Consider the following 9487-nt stretch of genomic DNA (forward strand, 5'->3'; position numbering starts at 1 on the left):
TTTCTAGATGTTTACTCCGTATAAAATGTTCGTTAGTGACACCATAGCACACCAGTCACATGGCACTACGCTTGTCCCACAATCTTTCTAGTTTAAATGGTATATGTACCAACTAGGTACGTACGTTTCTGTTAGAGATTTTTCCTTTATTAATTATTTAATAATTTTTGCATTATTCATACTAGCCTACACTAATCCACGTATTAAAATGTTTCTTTACACAAATATAAAAACGTTTCCTTTTCATGCTTATGTTACAGTTGTATTTATGTAAATATGCCCACTTAAATATTTTGCTGGCATTTTTATGCATTCCTATTGTTCGTAGATGATAAATAGTCAACAGCATTTGGTACCTTTCAACATAATATCAAAGGTTCAGTTTTGGATAGAACTTTTAAGGTTCATTAGCTCTGTTTGTTTTCTGTCATGGTACCTGCAAGTGGGAAAAAATTACTACACAAGTCAAATCTCCAATTAATGTAATACTGTTCCTTTCAATTTGTGATAGAAATCACGAGTTTGTAGTATGTCCATTGCCTTTTTAGCTATCAGTCTATTTGCTCATTGATTATCATTCCAGAGTGACCACTTACCCACTCGAATTGTATCAGCTGACAGTGTTGGATATTTTGCCATTACTTGTTTTATATCAAGAATAAGTATGAATTGCGTGTGTCCTACTGGTCAACAGCTAGGCCTGAAGGACACTCTTGCTATCTGATTTATAAACAAGCTTTGTAGGTGATATTGCTCTATACATAGCTGCTTTTCAACTGGCATATATTTCTGCAGAGAAGACACACATTATTTTGGGGATGGAAAAGGTGCTGAGTGCTCATCAGAAAATAGCACATCCTACATTGTTTCTGTCATGGGGTTTTGCTCCACCAGTATGAATTTCAAACAAGCCTTGGTACTTTGTTGAATGAAATTTCAAATGTGAAGTTTCAAGTGGGCTGCTGTCCAGTCTGTGGGGGAGGCAGGCAGCAATAAACTGGAAATTATGTTCAAAGACTGGTACATCAGGTTACAGTAACAAGTAGGTTACAAGTCGTTTACCATGTATAATGGAGATATATAATATTTGTGCATAATTGTCTTTTTCCAGCGAAGAAGATTGTATCAATGAATCTTATTTTATCCCATCTCAACTTTGTTGAGAAATGATGTGCTTAGTCAGTTTCTGTACTATGAAAGAATTTTTCTGTGAGCCTTCTATCAATGGCTTTCTTGTAGCTTCCAATAGCAACTTGTTCATAGGTGTGGACATCATTATGCCAAGGTACATACACAGGCATTTTATTGTTCTTTATCTAGTTTTTCCAACTTAGAAATATTGTCTTCAGAAGATGCTTCTGTAATCTATTCTAGAACAAACCAGTTCTTTATAAATAAGCAAGAAGGTATGAGGGTGTACTCCCAACCGTTTCCGTGTTGGTACCATAAAAAATTTGTGCTCTCCAGTTTTTCCAGTGAGATACTTTATGTGAAGAATCCAAGTTAAGCAATATCAAGACAATGCTTGAAACTGAATGGATGACTTAATTTGAATGTTCCACATCATTATGAAGTGTCGTATTCATGATCTATGGAACAGGTATTAATCTAATCTAATGTTGCTATCTACTTTTTGCTGGAGTGTTTATTTACCAGTTCCAGTCTGCAGAAGGTAGAGATAATTGCTGCATTTTTTAAATCAGGTATTTTTAGTTTGAAACTTCCTGGCAGATTAAAACTGTGTGCCCGACCGAGACTCGAACTCGGGACCTTTGCCTTTACAGGCAAGTGCTCTACCATCTGAGCTACCGAAGCACGACTCATGCCCCGTCCTCACAGCTTTACTTCTGCCAGTATCTCGTCTCCTACCTTCCAAACTTTGCAGAAGCTCTCCTGCGAACCTTGCAGAACTAGCACTCCTGAAAGAAAGGATATAGCGGAGACATGGCTTAGCCACAGCCTGGGGGATGTTTCCAGAATGAGATTTTCACTCTGCAGCATAGTGTGCGCTGATGTGAAACTTCCTGGTAGATTAAAACTGTGTGCCCGACCGAGACTCGAACTCGGGACTTTTGCCTTTCACGGGCAAGTGCTCTACCATCTGAGCTACTGGACTAGAGAGGTTTAGAAAAAAGGGTAGATTTCAGAAAAGTCGCCCTGAACTGCGGGTCTGGGGAGACTTACTGAATAGGATGAGAGGGAAAAATTGATAGTAGGGGACTGCGCCAGATGAGATTTCAAAACCTGTGAGCTTAAAAATGGAAGACACAGTAATACATAAGACAGAGGATACTGCAGAAATATTATGCACACATTAAGAAGAGTGAAAAGCCAAGTGCATAGTACATATGGAAGGGGCAGCAAAAAATAGACAGGTCATAAAATGAATCTGTAGAAAACAAAAATGGCGTGAAGAAAGGAGTAGTTACTGTGAAGAAATGTTGAGACAGAAGAAATTAACGTAAATTAAGTCCAGGTGACAAGAACGAACAATGTGTAGTGCTAGTTCCCACTGACGGAGTTCTGAGAAACTGGTGTCTGTGGGAAGAATCCAGATGGTGCACTTGGTGAAACAGTCACTGAAGTCATGACTGTCATGTTGCAGAGCATGCTTTGCAGCATGTGTTGCTAGTATACACTCTCACCAAACACCCATTTATCCTAACCAATAACTTGGTGTTAGTCATGCTGATATAAAAGGCTAAACAGTGTTAACATAATAGCTGGTATATGACATGTGCCGTGCCACAGGTGGCTCTCCCTTTGATAGTACATGTTTTGCCAGTTACAGGGCTGGCATAAGTGGTGGTAGCAGGGTGCGTAGGACAAGTCTTGCCGGGACAGTCACAGAGGTAGGAGCCATGAGTAGGGAGATGGGTGCAGAAGGAGCATAGGGTCTGACCAGGATATTGCGGAGATTGGGAGGGCAACTAGAAGCTATTCTGGGTGTGGTGGTCATAATCTCTGACAATGGATCTCATTTCAGGACATGATTTTAGAAAGTCATGACCTTGTTGAAGTAGCTGATTAATACATTCCAGACCAGGATAATACTGAGTGACAAGTGGTGTGCTCTGAAATTGTTTTTTGGAGGGATCAGCAGTACCAGGATTGGATGTGGTGGCCCGGGAAATCTGCTATTGAACAAGGCTGGTTGGGTAATTGTGTGCAGTGAAGGCTGAGGTAAGGATGGTGGTGTACTGCTGTAAAGAGTCTGAATATGAACAGATATGTTTGCCTTGGCTGTATGGGAGTGAATGTTTGATGTAAAAAGGATGGTAATTGTCAGAACGTAAGTTCTGTTTTTTGTTAGTAGGTTTATTGTGGACAGAAATGTGTAACTGTTCTTCAGTGAGGACTAGATCAACATCAAGGAAAGTGGCGTGGGGTTCAGAATAGAACCATGTGAAGTTTAAATAGTGGAATTTTAACAGGTGAACCTCGACTTGAGTCCATATGGCAAAAAGTCATCTAAACCACACCAGGGGCTGGAGGCATATGGATCCCAGGAAAGCCCCTCCAAGTGACCCATGAAAAGGTTGGCATAGGGAGGAGCCATCTTGGTTCCCATGGCTGTACCCATGATTTGTTTGTATGTCTGCCCCTCAAGGGTGAAGTACCGTATGTACTCAAATGTAAGCCGCACTTGAATCTAAGCCGCACATGAAAAATGATACTCAAAATCAAGGAAAAAAAAAATTCCCGAATCTAAGTCGCACCTGAAATTTGAGACTCGAAATTCAAGGGGAGAGAAAAGTTTTAGACCGCACCTCCAAATAGAAACAAAGTTGGTCCATTGCAAGAAGAGACACAACTTAGGTCGAATGGATGAAGATACAGCTACAGTAGTTTGGTTCGAGTCGTAAGCTTAACAGTTAAGCTTTACCAAGTAGCCATTGCTGTGTGTCAGGTGCTCCGTCCGTATTTGTACGGGTACCCTTCCTTTTTCATGTGCTTCATCTGGTTTGAATCGATTGCTTGTTTTGCTTTGATCTGATAAGTGACGTTCTCTTTGTTATAGGTATTTACGTCACTCTAAGCTTAAAATGCATTATTGTACTGTGTCATGCATTGTTTGTCGAATTCTGATAATGAGCATTTACGACCTGTCGCCGCTCGCAGCGTGGCTTGCTTTTGTGCATGCTACCGCTGCTTACAATTAAAAAAAAAATAGGAGAGAAGAATTGTCTCATAAGCAAAACAATGGCAAGAGACTGCTATTTGTTGTTACTTACACTGCTGCTTTCTTTGATAATGATCAACAAGAACCAAATAATAAACTACGTATGATAAAAGATGTTCTGAACGAAAGTTAAGCAAAAATTTTTCTCCGTTTGAAAATCTTTGCAGACACCTCTTTAGTACATTACATCCTGCACAGAAATTAGTCACCTTAGATTTAAAAATCTAGTCAATTGCCGTGCTTCATTTCTGACTGTATCACTATTCAGCATAAGAATAATATGAGTATAAATATGACATGGTATGTATATTCTTCCGCGTTCGCTGTTGTCTCACTCTAGTTTCATGGTTTATTATTCAGACAGGATTTAAATGAGATAGCAGCAAACACGAAAGAATGCATAGCATAATGTTTACATTCTTCTACCTTTTCTTTTAATTTATTTACTGACAAGGAGGTTTTGGCCTGCAAAACATGCCTGTGTTGCGCTACATATATTCGACGGCAGAAGTTAGTTGCTACAGCACCTACCAACATTTTTCAGAACTTCCGCTTACTTTGCACTCGATTCTAAGCCACAGGCGGATTTTTGGATCACAAAAACTGGAAAAAAAGTGCGGCTTAGATTCGAGTAAATACGGTACCGTAGTTGTTGGTAAGTTGACTAAGGTGAGTAATAAGGATGTCATAGGTTTTGAATCAGGTAGTTTAGGAGAAGGTAAGATAGCTCTTTGTGGTGAAGTTTGGCATGTTATTGCACTTTGAAGTTGGCTTGGTGCGTGATCCCATTCAAGGAAACATTAGGGACAGATAACTGCTGGATTCTGTAGAAGTAAAGAAGTCTGGTAGAGTGGAAACCAGCTGATGAGACATACACGTAACAGATTAGTTGTGTAAGAGCAAGAGATTGCTGTATTTGAAACTGTAAAAGAGCTTGGTGTGGGGTAGGATTGCATCCAGAAACAGTAACTTTGTGTGATAGGCCTTTTGGAGTAACTCCAAGAGACAAGCAGGTTTCAAGACACACAATGTGGTGTTTTAGTTTTGACAGTGCAAAGGCATGTTTTTGAAAAGAACGGATTGAGTATGAGATGGGATTCATCATGGCAAGAGAGGACAGTTTGGAGAGTTAGAAACTGTGGAAGTGACAAAAATCAATAAATAAATAAATGATCTGTTTGTATGTCTCTCTCTCTCAAATGTAAAGTAGTTATTGGTAAGAGTAAAGTTGATTAAAGTGAACAGGATGGATGTCATAGGCTTGAAATCAGGTGGGCACTGACTGAGTAAATGTTCAGCAGCAGACATACCATGTACATAGAGGATGTGACATCAATGGCGATGAGCAAGGTGTGTGTGCTGGGAGTGGAATGGGCACAGGTTTCAGACAATCTAGTAAATGGTTGGTGTCTTTCATATAAGAGGGAAGTTTTTGTACTATGGGTTGCATGTGCTGATCAACTAAGGCAGACACAAATTTGGTGGATGCGTTGAAGCCAGCAACTATACGACGGTCAGAATGATTGTATTTGTGGATCTTAGGAAGAAGGTAAAAGGTGGGGGTGTGTGTTTTGGGTGGGGTGAGAAGTTCTGTGGATTTAGGTGTTGTCCTTGTGAGGCACCTGAGGCTTTAAGGAGGGACTGCAGGTCAGTTTGAACCACAGGGATGGGATCTTGATGCCAGGCGCTGTATGTAGAGGTGTCAGACCGCTGGTGTAGACCTTCATTAACATACTCCTTTCAACCAAGCACCACAGTGGGAAATCCTTTGTCTGCTGGGAGGATAATGATGGAGTCATCAGTTTTTAGGGACTGTAGAGCCTGGAGTTCTGCAAAGGACAGGTTAGGGTCATGTTGTAGGAACATGAGGAAGGGTTGTGAAGCAATGCTGGATGTGAGGAATTCTTGGAAGCCTTCACGGGTCATAATTACCCTACCAGCCTTGTTCAAAAGCTGATTTCTTGGGCCATCACATCCAATCGTGGTACTGCTGATCCCTCCAAAAAACAATTTCAGAGCACACCACTTGTCACTCAGTATAATCCTGGTCTTGAATGTATTAATCGGCTAAATTTACAAGGCCATGCATTCCTCAAATCATGCCCTGAAAAGAGATCCATTTTGTCTGACATTTTGCCCACCACATCTAGAATAGATTTTCATTGTCCTTCCAATCTCCACAATATCACTGTCAGATTCTATGCTCCTTATGCACCCTTCTCCCTACACTAGGACTCCTACCCCTGTGACCATCCCCAATCCAAGACTTGCCCTATGCACCCTCCTACCACCACATATACCATCCCCGTGACTGGAAAATCATATACTATCAAAGGGAGAGCCACCTGTGAAATGAAACCTGTCATACACCAGCTGTTACGTAAACACTGTTCGACCTTTTACATCGGCATCACTACCACCAAGTTATCAATTTGACAAAGGGTGTATACCGGTAACAAACAGTATCTTTTTGCACAGCATGCTGCACAACATGACAGTCGTGACCTTGGTGCGTGTTTCACTATGCGTGCCGTTTGGATTCTTGCCCCAGATACCAGTTTCTCAGAACTCCGCAGATGGGAACTAGTGCTGCAGCATGTCATTAGTTCTTGCCACCCACCTGATCTTAATGTACATTAATTTCTTTTGTCTCAGCATTTCTTCACAGTAACTACTCCTTTCTTCACTTCATTTTAGTTTTCTGCATCTTTCATTTTCTGACCTTCAGAGAGAGCATTAGCGAACGATTGACAAGAACGTGGAAAATAAATACAATAGAAGAAGAATGGGTAGCTTTGAGAGATGAAATAGTGAACGCAGCAGAGGATCAAGAACGTCAAAGGATGATGACTAGTAGAAACCCTTGGCTATCACAAGAGATATTGAATTTAATTGTTGAAAGGAGAAAGTACAAAAATGCAGTAAATGAAGCAGGCAAAAAGCAATGCAAACGCCTCAAAAATGAGATTGACAGGGAGTGCAAAATGGCTAAGCAGGGATGTCTAGAGGACAAATGTAAGGATGTAGAGGCATATATCACTAGGGGTAAGATAGATACTACCTACAGGAAAATTAAAGAGACCTTTGGAGAAAAGAGAACCACTTGTACGAATATCAAGAGCTCAGATGGAAAACCAGTTCTAAGCAAAGAAGGGAAGGCAGAAAGATGGAATGAGTATATAGAGTGTTCTATACATGGGTGATGTACTTAAGGGCAATATTATTGAAATGGAAGAGGAGGTAGCTGAAGATGAGATGGGAGATATTATACTGCATGAAGACATAGCACTGAAAGAACTAAGCCAAAACAAGGCCCCGGGAGTAGACAACATTCCATTAGAACTACTGATAGCCTTGGGAGAGCCAGCCCTGACAAAACTGTACCATCTGGTGAGCAAGTCACAGCTGCAAAATACTAACACAAATTCTTTACTGAACACTGGAAAAACTGGTAGAAGCTGACACCGAGGAAGATCAGTTTGGATTCTGTAGAAATGTTGGAACATGTGAGGCAATACTGACCCTACGACTTATTTTAGAAAATAGGTTAAGGAAAGGCAAACCTACGTTTCTAGCATTTGTAGACTTAAAGAAAGCTTTTGACAATGTTGACTGGAATACTCTTTCAAATTCTGAAGGTGGCAGAGGTAAAATGCAGGGAGCGAGAGGCTATTTACAATTTGTACGAAAACCAGATGGCAGTTACACAAGTTGAGGGGCATGAAAGGGAAGCAGAAGAGAGTGTGACAGGGTTGTAGCCTATCCCTGACGTTATTCAATCTGTATATTGAGCAAGCAGTGAAGGAAACAAAAGAAAAAATTACAGTAGGAATTAAAATCCGTGGAGAAGAAACAAAAACGTTGAGGTTTGCCGATGACATTGTAATTCTGTCAGAGACAGCAAAGGACCTGGAAGAGCAATTGAACAGAATGGAAAGTGTCTTGAAAGGAGGGTGTAAGATGAACATCAACAAAAGCAAAACGAGGATAATGGAATGTAGTCGAATTAAGTCGGGTGATGCTGAGGGAATTAGATTAGGAAATGAGACACTTAAAGTAATAAAGGAGTTTTGCTATTTGGGGAGCAAAATAACTGATGATGGTCAAAATAGAGAGGATATAAAATGTAGACTGGCAATGTCAAGGAAAGCGTTTCTGAAGAAGAGAAATTTGTTAACATCGATTATTGATTTAAGTGTCAGGAAGTCATTTCTGAAAGTATTTGTATGGAGTGTAGCCATGTATGGAAGTGAAACATGGATGATAAATAGTTTGGACAAGAAGAGAATAGAAACTTTCGAAACATGGTGCTACAGAAGAATGCTGAAGATTAGATGAGTAGCTCACGTGACTAATGAAGAGGTATTGAATAGAATTGGGGAGAAGGGGAATTTGTGGTTCAATTTGACTAGGAGAAGGGATCGGTTGGTTGGACATGTTTTGAGGCATCAAGGGATCATCAGTTTAGTATTGGAGGGAAGTGCAGAGGGCAAAAATCGTAGAGGAAGACCAAGGCATGAATACACTAAACAGATTCAGAAGGATGTAGGTTGCAGTAGTTACTTGGAGATGAAGTAGTTTGCATAGGTTAGAGAAGTCTGGAAAGCTGCATCAAACTGGTCTCTGGACTGAAGAAGAAGAAGAAGAAGAAGAAGAAGAAGAAGAAGAAAACAGATTGTTTTGCCAATCCTTGTGTGCATCTCATAAGTGTGTGATATTGATCTTTAGGGATTCAAGTGTCATGGTATTACAGATTTAACCTCCATTATTTTAGGAAATTCAGGCCTTCTAGCTATTTTGGTATTTCACTTTCCTGATGACTGACAGATCACTGGCCCTTCCTTCATGGGAACAAGCTCTGGGTTATTAAGCCTGTCCCAACAGCCTGGACAGTCACCTCTCAGCGCTCCCACCCTGAGGAGATCATTTTAACTAGGTTGTGTATTGGGCACACTCTTTTTAGCCATCACCATTTATTAAGTGAAGCTTCCACACCACTTGGTGCACATTGCACTCAACTTTTGACTATTTGCATTTCCTGTCGGAATGCCCTTCTTTTAACTGGTTGTGTTCCCATTTGAGTTGTTGGCCATTTTAGCAAATGACACATGGGCTGTTGACTGCGTTTTAGTTTTTGTCTATCATAGAATATGGCAAAGGCCATTTAATTTTTAGTTCTGAACCTCCGTTTCTCTATGGCGTATGCTATAGACCTTTCTCCACATCCATGTTTTTAGCTGTCTTCTCTTCTGTTGATTGGGATTGATGTGTAGTCATTTTTAACTCCTCTCTTTTTCTTCATGT

The sequence above is a fragment of the Schistocerca serialis genome, chromosome 1 (genome assembly GCF_023864345.2).
Source record: "Schistocerca serialis cubense isolate TAMUIC-IGC-003099 chromosome 1, iqSchSeri2.2, whole genome shotgun sequence".
Taxonomy (NCBI): Eukaryota; Metazoa; Arthropoda; class Insecta; order Orthoptera; family Acrididae; genus Schistocerca; species Schistocerca serialis.